A 20,584-nucleotide genomic window follows, 5' to 3' on the forward strand; every position below is an offset into this window, starting at 1 on the left:
CAATCGAGAGTTATATATATAAAAAAAAAGCTTATAATTAATTTATAATTTTTTCAGTTGCGGCGTTGAGTTACGCGATTCAACAAGCAATTATGTCAGAATTCTCCAGAAAGTGGAGAACGGAAGTGACTGACTGGGGAACGGAGTGTCTTAACACTAAGGTTCACGGTTAAGGTTCTTCTCTGCCTATCCTGCCACCATAAAGGTTGTTGACAATATTAAAGACGATTAAAATAAAAAAGTTTTTGACAGTTATTAAAGGAATTGAATTCGTTTATATCATTAGGCACAGGTACTAGAGCAAACAAAATTTAGAGAAGCTTTAAAAATCCATTATGTTGACTGATTTATAATTTCTTTATACCATTACAATGACATAACACTACGTTTTTTATTAAAAAAATCCAATATGGTTTAAAAAAAGTAACAATAATTTCCATTAACAAGCATTCATTATCGTCGTTGCCCAAACCTTGTCCCGATACATTTCGAGATTCGTTCACTTAATGAGTACGTTGGGTAGCTTAGGTCGTAATTTAGCGTGAAAGTTGAAGGGCTATTTCGGGTTCGCATTGTCTTGTCTGGATGGTAATTGCTGAACAGGTGGGGTTAACTCAGGTTCCCTTGTCGTGAGCCGGTCGTCCGGTCGTCCGGGTCCTTTGGTAATAAGTGGCTTAAATCTGAAATCTTTGCTTCGGGTTTTTGGACAAGGATGTAGAGTTTTGGAAGAGTCCTTTTTTTTGTTATTTAATTTTGTTTATTCTTTTTCAACAAAAATAGATTGAGATTGGAGATCGGTGGGTAAAGATATTTGTTAAAGTAGTTACATATAGGTATACACTATAAGATATGATAAATAAGAAATGTGTTAAATTTTAAGACTGACAAACACCTGCAAAAAAAAGAATATAGGTAGGTAAGTGTTAATTTTTTATAATATCCTTTAACTAGGACTAGGACTAGGCTCCCTCTGCCTTACCCGCTACATGCGGGATACAGCGTGAAATTGAAAACAATAATAACGAAAAAAAAAATATATCAACAAAGAAACATATCTGAAACAGTGTAATTTCGCGAGACGTAATCGCGGTAAATGCTTTGACATGCGTGCGTATTAATCTACTTGGTCCGTGGGAACCGTCCGGTCGTTACGACCGCCTCGGAAATACGTCCCGCTCGGAACCCGACAAGACAAGCTGCATGGAACCTAAATTAATGTGCTAAATTTCACTTAACTCAACCTTCAATTTGGTTTGAGAATAATTATTGTTTAACCGAAGCGAAAGTATAAACTGGTTTTGATTATAATTTTAGTTAACTTCTGTAAGTATTTATTTAATTTTCGGGGAGGGGAGTCCTATGTCCAGCAGTGGACTTTGAAAGCCTGATGGATGTATAGGTACCTATGTAATTTTTCCACGATAAGGCACAATACCAAATTATATTTTTTTATTCTTCCACGAAACCCTTATCGATAGTAAATTTTAAAAGAACACCACATTAAAAAAACGATTTATATAATTATATTACCCAATACTTATTACTATAATAAAACTATTTTCAGTAATTTGGTGATTATTTTTGGTGCTATACCACTACCTGGCACGCGCCGTTTTTTGATTTCAACCTTCCACTAATTGTTTGGGTCATCTTAGGTTGCCCCATAATGATGGGGTAGAGGGTAGAGCTGGCTATAAAGTAGCAGATTCATATGCCACGGAAATTACTTACTATTAATGATGAGGAACATTTCATGTAATCGTATCGAGACATTTAAGTTTTTGTGGGATGGCCAAAAATTTTTAGAATATTTAATAATTTTTATTTTTAAATCTATGAGATTATTTAGCTGGTATGGGAATGCTATGAATTTCAATAAGAAATTTTAAGAATTTCATATTTATCATAAAAAGAGTTCTTTCTCGATCGAACCTACAACCATCGTGTGTTACCAGATATCACTTTCCAATATTTCAAAGTTCTACAGAATAATTTAATTTTAGTATGAAAAAAAAATCTAAAAACCGATCCAAACCCTGAAACCCCATGGTTGCTCTACAGTCCCAAAATACGGTTAGTCTTAATCTCCGCTCGTAATTGCTGCCATTTTTGGGGTCATAAATCATATATCTAATTAGGTATACCGAGACCTTCGCTTGTTACGATGATAGCAGTTTTTCTACTATCTTTAATTTTGTGCCGACTTTATGGCACTGACATGGATATATGACGATCGTTTGGTAAAATCATTCGAGTCCATCTTTTATACCTGCGATGTAACAGAACAAAATGTTTTTCTTTAAATAAAATTCTTTACGTTATTCCTGGGTTTTAGGGTGGCGTTTTAGGGTAGACAGAGAGATATCTTGGGCAAATCCATTCACCATGGGTGTGTCTAGAGACACTTTCAAGCAGGGATCTGACCTCCAGTTATCTTCCGGCTTATTGATGAAGTGGCACAAAAATTAAATATTTTGTATAGGTATATATATAAGAATCTACAAGATTTATTTTTCAAATTTAGAGTAACATAATTTCATTTAGTTATTAAAATTGACGAAACGTTTATGAAAGTCATTTCAAGCTTTGAATTGATCTTTCTGTAGGTATAGGTACACCTTTTTAGGGCACCAGACTGTTTTAAGCATTACTACCCTATCATTATTATTATACTAACCTATATTATATTTCCTTCTCCACTCATATCCTCCACTCTCCAGTTTAAGTCACACACAAACACATATTTCATTACAATAGATATCTGCACCATTATTAGTGTCTTAATGGGAACGGAGTAGCTTAACACTAGGTTCCCAGGTTCCCTCTACCTACTCTGCTATATACGACATATAAAAAATACCAAACTCCTACAACAAAACTTATAATGAGCACCTGAAACACACAATGGAAGGTAATATTTTAAGGTCGCAGTCAGCGTCTGCGCATCCACGTCCCCGCTATCGGCCAATCGTGGTGAGGGCGGGAACCCATAAAGCTTTGAAAAAAGCTGATCGCTCATGCCGATAACATCCGCTCGGAGGATACTTGACAAGTTTCGAGCATAAAGGATTATAATAATTACTTCGATATATTAAACTGGAGAGGTTGTGTTGTGTAATTTACTATAATAAATGTTTTCGATTTTATTTTTTGTGCCAGATGTGGTTGTGGATTCCTTTTGTTGGTGTGAACGAGTGAGAAAGGAGAGAGAAGAGAGTGTTGTTTTAATGGAAATTTGTGTAGTTACTAAAATTATTTGAAACATTATAAAAGTGATAGTAAAAATATTATCCTCGATCAGAGTAGTCCTCGCCCTGAAGACATAAAATTAAATGTCTCTGTTTTTCCCGTTTTTGTAGCATTTTCGAGAAATCCTCTCTTAATTTTCCTCTACACTCCCTTACCTATCTACAAATAGGTATGTGTTAAATTTAAACATTACAAATCCAGTACCAGAGCGAGGAAATGAATAGGTATATTAAGTAACTCATTTCCCATAGTAGAAATCGAACTCACAACCGTCGCGTTACATTCATCCATTGTGCCATTGCGCTGCCGACAGCTTCATGAGTTATATAGATTTTGATAATTTATTTGAAGGTAAATTAAAGAAAAAACTAATATTTTTTTATGGTTAGAGCTTATTATTATAAGGCCACAGTCAATTAAATGATATTCCTTATAGATTTTTTTGTTAAGGCCATACCAAAAATATGCAAACAAGCTGTTTAACTAACATTAAAACATTAATCACAATCAATACATTAATCTCGAACTCTGTTGACAAATAGCGGGTCTGCCTACACTTCACTATTGCTTTATTAGCATTAAATAACAATAAATAACGAAGTTAATTATATTATATACTGTTATCAGATTGTGATGATAAGAATATTATTTTGTTTATAGGTATACTGGGAGATGTGATAAGCTAGGTTGCCTATAGGGTTGCCATACGTCTTAATTTTGGTGGAACGTCCCGAATTCGGCGAAAAGTGGGGAACGGAGAGTCTTACCACAAGGTTCCTTCCGAGGCCTACTCTGCTGTGTGCGGGATACAGCGTGAAGCAGGAAAAAAAATCACATACCTACTGTAGGTTATGTATAACCATTTTAAAGACTTAACTTCCATACAGGGTAACCTAAAACAATTGTCGTTTAAGTATAATGACGTACAGGATGTAGCTAAACAATATATAAGAAATAAAATGACAAATCAATGTAATTCTCTCCTATGACCTTATTATATCAAATAGTTTACTGAGTAGAGGCCGTAGTGGCGCAGCGGCACATGGGTGTGACTGTAACGCGACGGTTGTGGGTTCTATCCCCACTCGAGGAAGTGAAATATTTATTTACGTTTATATTTCCATTTCTTCGCTCTGGTGTCGAGGCAATGCCTACAGAATTCGGCAGAAAGTGGAGAACGGAGTGTCCTAACACTAGGTACCCTCTGCCTACCGTACTGTGAGCGGGATACAGAGTGAAGCTGATTTTTTTTCTTTACTAAGTAGATGCACTAAGAGCATAATAAGAAATATTCTATGCAGTTCTCGTATAACTGCCATGAGGTGGTTCTTCTAGGTTTATAGTTTCACGGAAGCGTTCCACTGGATAACCAAATATCAGTAGGCTATGCTAATGATATATTTCGTGACACAGTCATTAGATTCGACACCTAGTAATGGTTCTTATGTTGTATGGAAAAATGTACGCTACGGATCTTAGTTTAAAATACGAAAGGTTTTGTTAAAATAATTTAATTAAAAAATTGATGATTTTCGTTACATATTAATACTTACGTAGTCAATAAACGTAATTTTTTTTTTCATGTTATTTATACTCAAAAAATTCAAAAAAGTTCTTTCATGAACCTTTTATAAGCTCTATAACTAGCAATATTAAGCGAAAAGATTTTCACTTTAAAACACCATATTTAATTTCTGTAACGATTCCAGTTGAAATATGCCACCGTGTGTTTTTATCTCGCACTCATACTACAGTGTGTACCTTGGTAATGTATCCTAGCTGTCAAACGATGCACGCCAATCTATCATCTATTACATGTACATAAAGATGCAATTAGATTACGCAATAGTAATAGGTACGGTACGTACGTCGCCGTATAGGCTGAAGCACGCACAAAAATCATTATTCATTAATATCCGGCATTTAAACGACCGCTCGGTTTTTGTGAGTAATTTTTATAATTGCTTTAATTGTTCGGTACATAGGTAGATTCAAATCTTTAAATAATCAAGGATAAGTTGGTGTGAGAATTTGGTAACATTCTATACTAGCTAATTTGACGCAATTTATAGTAACAAAATACATAAAATGTATATTTGCATCTAAATGCATACCATAGCAGGGTAGCCAGAGAGAACGTGGTAACTTAGTGTTGAGACACTGCGTTCCCATTAACATACTTCCGAAGACACTTACTTCCCTGCACTACGACGGTCTCTATAACCAGAAACATTATATATATTAGATACCTATTTAAAACCTTAACTATTTGGACACATATCTTTAAAGCTATAACTACAATATTTATTTTAATGATTTGTTGTATAGGTATCTTCCGATTGAAAATCGTACTCTACACTAAAAAAATAGTGTCGAATTGATAACCTCCTTTTTATACAGAAGTCGGTTAAAAATGTATGCTGTATATGTAGATATCTATTATGTGAATTGTAATATAAGTATCTATAGTGTTTGGCGGCTTATTTACTGGCTTGCAACGTTAATTTTGATATAGGTGTCCACTCTTTAAAATCGTTGTTTAATTAGGTATTTAATGTACGATAATCTGTATCGATTCTGGACTAATTAATTATGTATGGCTATTGATAGGTACTTACGTATTATTTGTAACTAATTTTAAACATTGTTGAATATATTTACAAAACCAAATTTAAAATTTAAAAAAAACATTTAATATTAATTTTAAACCTTTGCGTCTTATGTCTCTCCTTAAAAATTTAATATTTCTTTAATTCCCTTGGCTGAATATCTGTTTGTCAAAGCCGTCGCTAAGTCGGTTGCAATCAAATTTGGAACGCGTCCATTAGACGCGTGCCAAGATGGCGGCGCCCGTGTTAGCACACGGTGTAATATGTTAGGCAAATGTCTGCCGCTAAACTGATTGGCGGCCAATGAGTGCTATTAGCGTGGAAATGCCATATTCGGGGCATAGTGACTCAACGCGACATGAGGCCAGATATTGTGGACTTTACAATGAAAGGAATTCTTACATCTCTAAGTTTAGTCCGTTGTAGCGCAGCGACAGAATTGTATAAATGTAACACGACGGTTGTACGTTCGATGCCTATTCTGGAAAATAAAATATTTTTATTTTTCTTGTTCTGGCACCAAAGCAAAATGCACATTGCCTTGAAAAATTCGGCGGAATTTAGGAAACGGAGTGTTCTAACACTGAGTTCCTATTGAAATCTCCTTTATGCGGGATACAGCGTAAAGCTTATTTTTTTTTATACGTATGAATGTAGAGTTCAGGGTATTATGGTGGATTTGACGTTGCCAAAGCATAATTAAAATTCATTAGCGATGTATTTCGAGCGACGCGGCGGTACGGTGAGTTGTACTTTGTTTTTGTTTTTAGTGTATCTTCTCTTATGACCCTACAGTTATGCGATGAGTTCGAGAGTCAGGAATTTTTAGTCGTTTTGTTTATTTTTAAAGGTTTTTGTATTATCAATGTAATGATGTAAAAAGTATAGGTATGCTTATTATACCTATATTCAGCTTCACGCTCTATCCCGTACACATCATGGTAGGCAGAGGGAACCTAAGTGTAAGTAAAAATAAATGTCTTCTCATAATATCCAAAACATCATATTTGTTATAGAATCTTATATAAACTGATATTAATATATTAAATAAATATAAAGAATTCCACGCAATCATCTGACCTCAATACTAGGAGACAGACAAACATCTTGACTGTTTAATATATTATTTATGCAAGGATTACAGATATACTTAGATATATTTTTTAAGTTTATCTTTACATATCAAAATAATTTAATATCTTTGTTTTTAAAATATACCTTTTTCTTGTATCTTCATACATAAACATGATTAACTATCATTATCCATATTATGATGCCTATGAGTCCATCGCGCAGGAGTACCTACCTACAAAAGTGCGACTGTAAATTCGACCGGTGTGGGTTAATATTCTCATTTCTTCGCTCTGATGACTAGACAAAGAACGGCGTTGAGTTTCGCCAATCAGCTCGAAATGCCTCTAGAATTTGATAGAAACTATTTTGGAAAGCTAACATTAGGTTCCCATGTTCCTACCGTGCTAAAAAATATCTATTATATTATTTTAGATTATAATGAAACACACTATATCTCCTAACTCTCCAGGTCTAAAACACTTAAAGACAGAAATTTCGCGTCTCAACCAAGTTCAGTTATTTATTATCTAAGCATCGTTGCGAAAGTGCGAAGTGCAAGCAACAATGGTAGGGACAGCACCACAGGTTCCCACTTCCCATTGTAGGTACCCTCAGTTTCCTGGCCACGTGCTAATTGGTAATAATTGATCTAGCGGGGGCCACCCGCGTCGTACGTAGCTACGTATATTTAGTAAGTACAGACCACTGTTGTCGGTTGGTGTTAGAATGGAACACCATAAAATCTGTTGTGTTTGTGCATTCTTTATCGGAGTGTTCTGTTTCTATTTTATGGTTATAAAGTTTGATGGTTAGTTTTCTTGTGGTGTCGGTAGTGTTGCTACTTTGATTTATTGGTTTTTTTTTATTAGGGAATGTATTTTAACATGGTGTAGAGTATAGTTTTAATGTATGAAGTAATTTTTTTTGTTATATCTAATGAAATGGGTTTTTTTAGCTTGTTAATTTTCTTAGAATAAACAGAAAGGATGAGAAAATAAAAGAAAACAAATATTAATAACTATAAAATAAATAAATCAGCTTCACGCTGTATCCCGCACACAGCAGGGTAGGCAGAGGGAACCTAGTAGGTAGGTGTTCGTTTCGTTCTTCGTTCACCACTTTCTGCTGAATTCTGGAGGCATTGCGTGTTGAGTGGCAGAACTCAACGCCGCGCTTTTTCCTAGACATTAGAGCGAAGAAATGGAAATATAAATTTAAATAAATTTTTCGTGTCTTCGAGTGGGGATCGACGACGACTGGCCTCATTAATAACTACCAATAATAATACCAAACAATCAATAACCTATACTACGAGGCCGATCATGGCACAGGGGCACACAATGTGACAGCTTGTGGGTTCGATTCCCAGTCGAGGAAATGAAATATTTAAAATTTTCATATTTTCACTCTGGCACCAAGTTCGGTTCCGCTCAACACGCAATGCCTGCAGAATTCTTCGGAACTGGTGAAACGGAATTTGTTAACACTAGGCTCCCTCTGCCTACATGTGACGATAAAAAACCAACTTAGACTACAGTATTCCATTATAAGTCACCATTGTTCATTTTCCATATTATTAGTTCCCATCGCGACATCGACAGCTCCCCCATAACTCACCGTCGCCTCCCTCGTTAGCTCTCAAACTTTAAATTCATCGCGAGTCATTTGCTTTGCCGTTTCGCTCGCACTGTGATAGCTGCGCGGGACACTTGACGTCATTAGTCAATGTAAGGGGGGTGGGTTCGTTTTGATATTGTTGATTTTTTTTTTTTGGTTATGGTTTTTTTTTTTTTTTTGAGGTTATGGTGATGTTTAGTGTATTTGTAAGTAGGTTTAAATTAAATTAGACGTGCAATTCAATTTAGTATGAGTGAATTTATATTGTTTGGCCAAAGAATGGTCTTAAAAAATATGTAATTAATTTACATACTGCTATGCATTATTTTTGACAGTTACTGTTAATATGATTAAATAAACAAGTATTAATTAATATTCCTTAAGAAAACCAAGGGTATTCTGATTTCTGTTTTATGGTTTTCTTTTTATGGTTTTTTTTTTATGGTTTATTTTCTTTAGCTTCCTACTGCATCCCACACATAGAAGCTAAGCTAAGATAGAAGCTAAGTTCTGCCTATAGAGAGAATTTCGGAAACTACTGTTAAGTTTCTTCCATTTTCGTTTTCCTCTTTGACTCGTTACCAAAGCGAAAAAATGAAAATATCCAATATTTCATTTCCTCGAGTGGGTAACGAATCCACGACTCATTGCGTTTACAGTCACACGTTTGCGTCACTGCGCCATAACTGGCCTTTATATCTAGGCTATTCTATCAACCATAATCTATTTCACATATTTATTTTAACTTAATATTACGCTAGATTATTCTAGCGTAATATTAAGTTGTATTATTACAACAAAAAAATGAAATATAAAAAAGTATCAATATCGTTAATCTCGCTAGCTCGCGGCGGCGGCGGCGGCGCGGTGTCGCGGCCTCAGCGACATGACGAATGGTCGCCATTCGCAAAACGTTCCAAATTTAAAATCTGCCGCGTAACGCCCGCGCTAATGGCGTTGTTTATGGGAGCGTTCCCGCGCAAACCCGACTTGCCTGCCAGTGACTTACGTGTTTGCACGTTTGAGTTAATTCTCGTCTTTGCTTTGACTTGTGTGTTTTAAATGGCGCGGAATTTTATTTTTTTAATTTGTTGAGTGCATTCTGGAGACAGCATATTGAATGGCAGAATTTAATGCTGTGCTTTGCCTCTAAGATATGAAAATATGAAATAGTTAAGTCATTTCCTCTAGTGGGTATCAAACCCACCATCTCTCACACCTCAGAAAATATATAGGTATAAATATTTTTTTTTATTAATATAAAACGTATTATTTATAATCCAAAACTTTTAAATGAGTAGGTAATAATATCTACTCAAGTATTATTAGTAGTGTACTTGATATATCGAAACAAATTGGCAACATAAGCGCCTTTATCTTATTTATTTTTATAGACGATCACTGTATTCCTACTAGAACTACACTGCCAGCCAGCTGCACTAAAATATAGCATAACTAATACTTATTTAAATGTCAAAATTATAATTATACAGCTAAGTTTATATGCTCATTCATTAACTTTTAAAAATTATACGAAAAGACAAGCTGACATAAGATTAAATTCAAATTCAAATACAAACAAATACTATTATTATAAGCACTTTTGAATCGTCGAATGAACATATGAACAAAAAGGCTACCACCAGTTCGGAAGGCAGTTCTGCTGAGAAGAGCCGGCAAGAAACTCAACAGTTGCTCTTTTCAAAGACAATGGTACAATCTATTACATTAGTTGGCAGCTATCCTGCATTACATTCAATAGACATTAATTCCAATAACAATCTAAAATATAATACTTACTAAACTTATTACAAACATAATAAGAGAACACTTGTTCCATAAGTTGCATTAACCATTAACCGACCCTTCCAATGTCATTTTAAAATAGCAAGGTTATATGGTATAACCTTATTATATCTTAAGATATATCTTTAGATATCTTTCGCAGCGGGGATCTCGTTAGATACGCACCACGGACAGGCGAATTAGGAAATGTAACTAGAAACTTGAATTAACTCGTTGAAAACTGTTATTTTGTAATAGATTCTGGTCTTACCTCGGTTTAATTAAGACGTACCTATATTCAAATTGAGATGCCTGTCTACATTTGAAATTTTGCTTCTTTTTCTTCAGGTTCACGCATTTAGTAGTGTAGGCAGAGAGAGGTGGCATCTATGGCAGTAGTAAGACATTCCATTCCCCGCTTTCTGCCTCATTCTAGAGGTTTTACGTGTTGAGTGGTGGAACTCCTTGCGTTTTGGTTCTACACCATTTTATTGACTATTTTATTTCCTCGAGTCGGAATCGAACCCATAGCCTATGACATTCAATACATAATACTTATTAAGTGGTTGAAAGGCGAATAACTAATGACGTCTTTATATTATATCATGCAAAATAAGCAAAAACGTTGCAAAAAAGACCAACAGATTACAGACACATTGTAACTTTATTCTTTTTAATACAAAAACTTACCTCGTTTCAATTTAGAAAATGAAAATCTTTATTCTCTAATTCCAACTCTCGTAACCTGAGCTCATAACCCCAAAAAACAAACGCAACCCTTACGAAGTTAACCCCTACGCCCAATAAAAATAAAACGACAATAAAAATAGACATAAAAGTGTCCGGGAGTCGGAATGAAATGGAATGCAAATGTGAGTAGTAAACAAGCGGGCTCGAGTGAAGTGGCTAGTTCACCCTTATGCCCTTGGAAGTTACTTGGGGGTTTGGGATTTGTGGTTCTTAGACACGACACTACTTTTCTTTTTATACACTTTTGTGCTACTTATTGGTTTTATTTGTTAAATAAATTTAGTTCTTTTTAGGTATTTATTATTATCATAAAACTTATGATGTTTAACTTAAATATATCTATAGGTAATTTTTTTTATTTACATGTTTTTGCAGCAGGGTTGCCAAAAGGCGAAGACGGAACTGTAAATAGTTTTAAGTCATACCAGAGAGATAGTGCCAAAATATTCCAATTTCAGTTTTCCGATGTGAATCAAGACCTGGTGTGTTGAGCGGAACACAACACCGCGCTGTGCTGGTGCGGGGAAATGAAAATAACTTTTTTCTCTTAGTGGATACAACCATTGCATTTACAATCGGACATCGTCCTATTATGCCACGATAGCTTCTTACCCATTCTCCGTATTTATTAAGGAAATGCGTATTGAGTGTCGGAGATGAACGCCGCGCTAAGAAATAAAAATATCTATAAAATATCTTCCCTCCCCTAAATAAGTATCGATCTCACAACCGTAGCGTTTACAGACATACGCTTCTACCACTGCGCCGCAACGACCTCACATTAACATTTAGCTAATAATAAAATAAAAAACACAGCTAACTTAATGTACACATAACAGTAAAAAGGCAAGTACAAACATAAAGGCTCTCCTTTCTCTATATTTTCTTCTCAGTTTTATTCATATAAGTGTTAAGAAAAGTAGATGTGATTTTTATTCGAGTGTACCTACCTTTGTTTCCAAGTGAATCCACGTTTCAGTTTATAGCCGGTCGTTCGCTTTTATAGCGGTGGTGATTGACCTTATAAATACAATATACCTACTGTGTGAATGTGAAATTGTGTATTTTACGAATGTGCCATCAATCTTTTTATTAATTTTTCGGTTTTCATTTTTTTTTAGCTTTACGCTGTCGGTATTTCGCATGTAGCAGGGTGCAAAGGGAGCGGTGTGCATTGACACTATGCTTTGGAGGTATGGCGTGTTGACTGGCAGAACTAAACGCCGCACGTTTCCTTGCGAAAACCACTACCAGATGAAACGCGAAACCTACCTATATCAATTAAACTTTCTAGTATTGATGTTCCTATTATAATAATACTTTAAATGAACTATAAATGACGATAGTTAAATAACTGCGGCAATTTGAACCTAAAAAGATAAAAACAATTAATTATTATACAAATAAATATATTATATTAAACTTTTCACGTTAATTATTAGAACAGCAAAGCAAAAACGTATCGAAACAACCAAAATTTTGACCTCAAATTAAGTTTTGTAAGCCAATTAATTTCTGTAGGTAGGTTTTTATCTATAACTAAAACGAAATACCTGCCTCCTACAACTACCTACCTACTAGAACTACCTACCTACTATAACTTCAATTTTCAGTCAGAAAAATCATAGTGGGTTCCCAGTAAAGTTTCAAGTATCGATTCAGCTAGAACTTTTCGTGGGTTTTTAATAAGTGGGGGGTTTTTTTGCACTTGTTCTCTCAAAGTTAATGTTTGTTAGCTAATTGGAGTTGGACGGAGTTACGACAATTTGTTTAACCACTTCAACTGTAAGTACCTACTGAGGTACCTAGATAATTAGTTATGCTGGATTCGAAATTCTCATGAAGAGGTATTGTTACCTGTAATTACCCTAGTGCTTGCTGGTTGGCTGTGTAGCTTTTGTGCGTTTTTAGCGTATACTGTGTTAGTGTTATGTAAATAAACTTAGGAAAAAGGATTCTATATTATTGGGGAAACTTGCGTATTTACAAATTGAATTGAATAAATATTTTTCTGTAATTTCACGCAGTTTCCCATGGAAACTTGGGAACTTGTATTGAGACTTTTAGTTCCCATTAAGATTTATGTTAAGATATTTGCGATCGCCACTTTCCGCCGAATTCTGAAGGCATTGTGTGTTGAGTGGCGGAAGTAATATATATAATATATATATATTAATATAAAAATTGCAATTTTGGTATTTTGTATAGGTATTCTTAACACACTACCTATCAGGTATTTTTAATCTACCTTTGAGTAAGTATAAGTATATCTACCTATGTTCATAGCACCTACTATTAAACATAATATACCCAGTTACCAGATTACCAAATTCCCCATACAATTACAAATGTTTACTTAAATAGGAATCGGGTTCTATCTTTGTTATGAATTTAATTTAATTTAACCTTCAATCAATTAACTAGTTAACGCTGTTGATTTAACAAGTTCACATAACTATTAATATGTAAGTAATTGAATATTTAGAATAATAATAGTTGGTCCTAAATACGAATTCTGTTTTTGTTATAATATACCTACCGAAATAATTTTTCATACAGGCTATGTTATTAATATTTTTAGAATATTTCCGTATTCCATATATATTTTCTATATAAAAATAACAATTTTCCGTATATAAAATCCGTTGGTATAACATTAGGATGGTTTTTCTCGGTGTCGCAGTGACGCGCGCGGGACTTGCGCGGAATTATTGATTGGACACACCCGGACTGTGACAAATGTCTCGGCTAATTCCCGTTATTAGGTCATCTAGCTTAGGCTGGTTGGGAAACGGGTTTAGGGTATTACGAAAAGTAGGATATTTATAGATCTTAGCTTAGGAGTACATTGAGGATATTAGTAATATGAAGGAATCTATTAATAATTTGATATTTAGTGAAATTTCTTCGCAGTTAAGACTTTTCAGTATTTTTTTCTTTACTGAACTATCTACTTATAAAACGATTGTATAAACTATACGTTTAAATACTGTAAGCTAAATACATATATTGCTACACTATAATTAAAATTATTTACTATAAGAATTTCTAGGTATACCTAAGCAACTAAATTACCACTAGCGTGTTCCCACTAGCAAATGTAAATTTTAAAATTATACCGGGTAGGCGTGGCCGGACCAACCAGGGATGTCACGCAATGCGACACGGTGACACTTGCGACCAATCGCGTAACGCGGTGACAACGCCCGCCCACTACGAATTAGAATTTGTTTCTATTTATATTTGTATTATATGTGTATTTAGAGACCGTTGTGGCCTAACTGTACGGCTTGATTGTAAACGTGATGGTTTTGGGTTTGATTCCTATTTGGGGGTTTTATTTTCATTTTCCTCGCTCTGGTAATAACCGCTTAATACGCAATTCTTAATACTAGATTCCCTCTGCCTACTCTTAGGTAGGTGCTTACTTGTTTGTTTGGAAGTAGTTTTACAATAATAATTATTAATATATCTATTTTCTGCACACGGGTTCGATTCTCATTTAAGAAAATGAAATATTTAATATTTTTATCTCCTCGCTCTGGTAACGAGGCTAAATGCGATGTAGAGTTTCGCTACTCAACGTGCAACGCTTCCAGAATTTGGCGGAAAGTGGAGAATGAAAGGATACGTCTCCACATATCATAAAAGGAACGAATTGTCCTAATAGTAAATAGGTTACAAGTTTCCTCTACCTAACTGCCTGGCTGCTTTGGGCGCGGTACAGCGTAAAGCTAAAAAAAAAATAAAAATTGTATCTACCTAGGGCAAAGAAATATTCAATTTCAAACTTGTATGTAAAGTTAAAATATAAAAGAAATGCAAAAAATTTAAACTTTCAGAACGTATCTTAATTTTGACTGTAAAAAATAAAAAAAAATCCTTAAAACTTATAAAAAATTTCAATAAGAATTTCGATGACAATTTCAACCAATAGCAACACACTTCGCTATCATTGGTTAGACGCGACAAATCCGATGTCAACTGGATGTCACTGCGTGCGACATAGAAACGAGATGGAAATACGTTAACAGTACGGTGTAGAGAGAGATGGACGATATTTTTTTTATTCTATTTAATTTATTTTCTAATCTATTTTAAATTAGAAACAAGATGTATTTTATTTGGTTTGTTTAGAATGTAGAGACGATTAGACTTTTTTTTGTTATATAGTGGCTATGATAATTATTAAGCTTACAGGTTTGAGGTTCAAATTCCATATATAATATATCTTAATGTTAGATTGGAGACGTATTTGATGAAGAGAAAATACATTTTCTATGAAATTTATATTAAAACAATTTCGAAGGCTTTTTCGTAATTAATTCTGGAGCTTGGATTCATTTGAACGATTTTCAAGAGGCACAAGTAAATTTATATTTCCATTTTTTCGCTCTGGTCTCGAAGCAAAGCACGGCGTTGAGTTCTACCACTCAACACGCAATACCTCCAGAATTCAACGGAAAATAGGGAACGGAATGTCCTAACACTAGATTCCCTCTGCCTCTGCTGTGTGCGGGATACAGGGGGAAAACAATATTTAAATATTTCATTGATTACTAAATGAGTAGATCAGCTTCGATGGCAACCTTGTATCTCCAACATTGCAACAGCCCCACTAATCGTATGATACACGCAAAAATTCCCACACGGAAGCCGAGTGGAAAATTTGAACCAATTTGATATCGATTTTAATCGGTAGCCCGTGCCTATAGACAAATTGATCTCAATTTTATAAATTTCGGCCAGCACGATCCCTGTTCACGCAATTTATATTTTTATTGGGTGAAAAAGGCATTTTTTTCAAAATGGTTTGTTAATTTTCAAATATTTTGTGAAAGTAAATGTGTGTTGAAACGTACCCTACTTTTTAGAAATGTTGGTGAATTTTTCTTAATCGTCAATTAAGGTTTGCTATTTGTTTAAAGGTAGTAATAAGTATTGTAGATATTATATACGAAGAGAGATGTTGCTTATGTAATTAAATTATTTGTGGGTAGACCTAAAATAAAGTCGAGTTCTTGATGGTACAAAGTTCAATTTTCACTGGAGGTAGGATAAAAATATCAGCTTCAACTATAGACTACCTACTGGCAAACCTACTGTCGGGAGAGAATCTGATGAAGATAAATGAAATGAAAAACAAATAATTTTCCTGATTCATTCTTTACATTCATAGAGTCCGAGGCTATGCAAGTGCGCCATGATGACCTTGAATGGCAAGGATGAAATTTTCACAAGTTAGCCTCTACATGTAGTGGATTTTCTCTAACTCTTATTAAAAATAATATGTAAGTTATTAGAGAAATGGAGAATTTTTCGTTCGTTGTTCGATCGTTAGATTACCATTTCAGTTAGTCAGAGATAATGCCCGTCGTCATATTTTGGTTGTGTCGTAAAAGTTGTAAGTAAAAAAAAAATCTTTATTATTTAATACAATTTAAATATAAATGTGTATTTTTGTTAAATGAAAAAAAAAATATATAAAAAAATACTTATTGAAAGTTTGTCCATAAATTACCAATACAATATAACTAATACAATTAACAATGAAATATTACCAACAAAATATTATGCAAGTTACAGTTAGGTATTGCATTGTAATAAATGAAGCGGTCCAATAATTTTAATGATAATAATTTTTTCAACAAACACCGTATAATGGCCATTATTAAGAATTCACGAAGCCCCCCAAGGGATCATGTCGCGGCGCATATCTCCGAAACATGGCGCTTGTAACCTTCGATAGTGTTCAATTGTCGCGTTACTTTGAAGCTTTTAAATAAGAAAAAATAAGAGCTTACTTTACATGTTGCGAGAAAGTCTAAAAAACTGTATTGAATGCAGTTTTTATGAATTGTTTAAGCTGAAAATTTAATATTTTAATATCTTCGCTCTGGTGTCGAGGCAAAGCGCGGCGTTCAATTCCGCCACTCAACACGCAATGCTTCCAGAATTTGGCGGAATGTTGAGAGTGAAGTGTCTTAACACTAGGTTTATATCTACCTACCCTGCTACATGCGGGATGCAGCGTGAAGGTGAAGGAAAGCTCGTGCCTTTCGACAAACACATCTAAACCTTTTAACTTTTTAATTAAGCTTTTATTAAATTGTATAACAAAACTGGTTTTTTATAGTAGGTAAGTATAATATAGTTCTCTAGTTAAGTAAATAAGATTTTGCTTACTAAATAGGCTTACTTTAGATAATTAGGCATCGCTTCCGCTTGGGTATAGAAAAGCATAACGATGTCGTTTTATTCACATTTTCGAACGATTTCTTTAAACTTACGTTTCGCTAAGTAGATTTCGTTCAATCTGTTAAATATATTGTTTGCAAATAAAAAAAATAAATAAATCTACATATTTTTAAGAAATGAATAAGAGCAGAAAGGTATGAACCATACCAAACTCTTCAATATATCACGCCATCAGATTCCCACGTGTGTCAAGCGCTATAGGCACGTTCCTGAGTAATTCGGATTATTTGAATAATTTTATTTAGACTTGTGTTACGTATTTTGAATATTTCTTCGAATTTTGCCCAAAAGCGCTACTTGATAAGCAAATTGAGATTTTTAAACCATTTGCGAATATATCACGCACGTTTAGATGGTAGTCTGTGACAGTGGTTTTTAAAATGAAATTATTTCAACCCCTCAGGTTAACAAAAGGAAAAGTAAATTAACAATTTTGTATAATCTTCTTATTAAATCTTTGGATATTTCAAATTCGGTAGGCATTTCAAAATTGCATTAATTTCTGGAATTTTTATGTGGAAATATTCTATCACGATATATTGTTCTCACAGTATTTCACAATGAATAAGAATGGAAGAATCTTGAAAATCTGTATAATGCCACCGTTTATAATTTCTAAGAATTTATTATGTTTACTTTATCCTAATTTTATTCTACAATTATAACGAGACATATCGAAGATTATCAATTAAATTATTAGATACCTTATCTTCTTCTTCTATAGGTATAGGTATATAAAAGGATTTGTCCTCACTGACTGAGGTAAGACGCGCGCACAGCCGTAACCGCTGTGCGTAGAAACGTGAAATTTGGACAGATGTTTACTTTCGTATTCTGGACATCCACTAAGGGATTTTGAAAAATTTTTACTCTAAAGGGGTGAAACAGGGGTTCAAAGTTTGTATGGAAAAAAATTTAAATCGGCACCGATTTTTATAAAATTTGAAATTTAGATTTTTAAAAGTATTTAATTGAACACGTGTTTCATCATTTTCTAGAATTCTTCCCCTAAGGGTGCAAATAAGGGGTTGAAAGTTTGTATGGAAAAATCTTTAAATCGCCACCGATTTTTATAAAACTTGAAATTTAGACTCCTAAAAATATTTCATTGAACACATGGGTTATTAGAATTCACTCCTAAATACGCAAGCAAAGCTGCGCGCGTCCGCTAGTCGACCCATAAGTGTGAGTTTTGATGGTCGCCATAATAGAAAGAACAGAACAGAGTTTTGATGGTTGTTTCTTTTTCTGACATTTTCGATTTACTGATCTATTTATAGTTTTATAACACCTCTGTATTATGAAACATTGCTAACATAGTGATCCTTCTTGCTCTAGGTTCTCTGTTTCCCTCCTAAAACCTATAGGTATAAAAGTTTGGGCTGATACTATATTCATTAATAATAGAACCATAATTCTACTGAATATTATTCATTTATTATTCACATATAGAATTACCCAGGTATAACACTTATAAAATAAATGTCCTTCAAACAATAAAAAACGTAAAAAATAAAAAACACATCACGTCGTCATGGCGTCGCGTGCGATATGACGGCCAAATTCAAAATTCGAATGCGAATTCGATTGTTTCGCGCCTTCCCCGCGGCCAGCTATCGCGTGATCGTTCTGAAAACAATGCTTTAAAAAATAAAATGGTGCTTTATGCTCCTTATTAGGGGCTCTTATGTTGAAATCTTTAAAATAATATTATTTTGGAATTTTGTATTGTTATTTAGTTTCAGAGTAAAATAGTTAGTAGTAGATAAGTAGTATAATAGTTTAATATATAAAAAAATAGTATTTTTACTTGTTATTTTTTTATATTTCTCAATATTTAAATATTTATAAAAATAAAAGCAATTACGAGAGACAAAATGTACTTACCTTATCCATAAAAATTATGATGAAATTTAATATTTGGTTATTTTAACGTTATGAAGAAAGTAATTTGGTTAAATGAATATTACTTATTTATGTTTTTTTTTTGCCAATAATAAAATACTTATACAAAAGATACAAAAGTTTTATTGCTTGTGAATTTAAAATTCAACCTAAAACAAAATTTTGATAATAAGCTTCCAGAGCTAAGCTAAAATGAGGTACACTATCGTTTCATTGTTGCAGGGATTAGCAATTATCTACTATTAAATGGTCTGACTGCCTATCCTTTGTTAATAAAACATCTGTGGCTACAATCATAAGTGAACACTAAAGTCTAATATTATCTGCGATTCTACAAAACCAAAGCCAAATTGGCTATGGAAATAACTGGCTCCCTAAGAAGCCGCACTCTTTAGCGGAACGCCAAAAAAAAAAAAAACATTTTAGAAAGCGCCATTTTTAACTTTTCAAATTCAAATTTCGATTTTGTTAGGTCGCAGTCACATTTGAGTCGAGATTTTTGTAAATAGTGTACGTTTCATATTATTATACTGTATTAGGTACCTACTTACCTAATGTAAAATATATTTACATGTAAATAAATATATTTTTTACAATTTTTCTAAGTATGTATAAGTAATTAAAACTCTTATTGATAGAGGGAACCTAACACCTATTTAGATAATTCGATAATTTTCGATCTAGTCAGTAATAAGTCAATCAGCATTATCTAGTATTTACATAGGTCTACAATATGGACTTACTTAAATCATAAATAATATGTTTTTTATTATGAAATTTGACATATCTACATTTTACAAAAATATGATAGCTACTTTAATAAAATTTTTAAGTTAATTCCACATTTTACTCATCTTTTTATAAATAGTTCTGTTATATACGACTTACTTATAAATGTAATAATAGTGTATTTAAAACCTCGCCTATCCCTATGTTGCCTCGTCACCAGAATTTAAGAAATTAAAATATTAATTATTTCATGTCCTTGAATGGGAATCGAACCTACAACCGTTTGCGTTTACAGTCACGCGTTTTTCAATTCAATACTATTTATTCCACTTGCTTTAAATCAAAAACATTTTTTAATATAATAAACACGTCTTAACAGTTCGCGTGACGATGCGAGTACTTTTTAAACATTAGCGTTTGTGAATTAGAAGCGTTCTCTTTTCAAAACAAATTGCTGACAAGGCGTTCTGATTCTTATTTTGAATTTGGCAACCGCAAATCCTGCCAACATTCAGAATAAGGAAATTTAAATCTTTTGATAAAGCATTAAGGTTCGTTTTTGAATGGCTATAATGAGCAATGAACGATTGGGTTTAGGGAAATTTTCA

This window comes from Heliconius melpomene, chromosome 4 (genome assembly GCF_056956725.1).
Source record: "Heliconius melpomene rosina isolate 202511_hmr_F chromosome 4, ASM5695672v1, whole genome shotgun sequence".
Taxonomy (NCBI): domain Eukaryota; kingdom Metazoa; phylum Arthropoda; class Insecta; order Lepidoptera; family Nymphalidae; genus Heliconius; species Heliconius melpomene.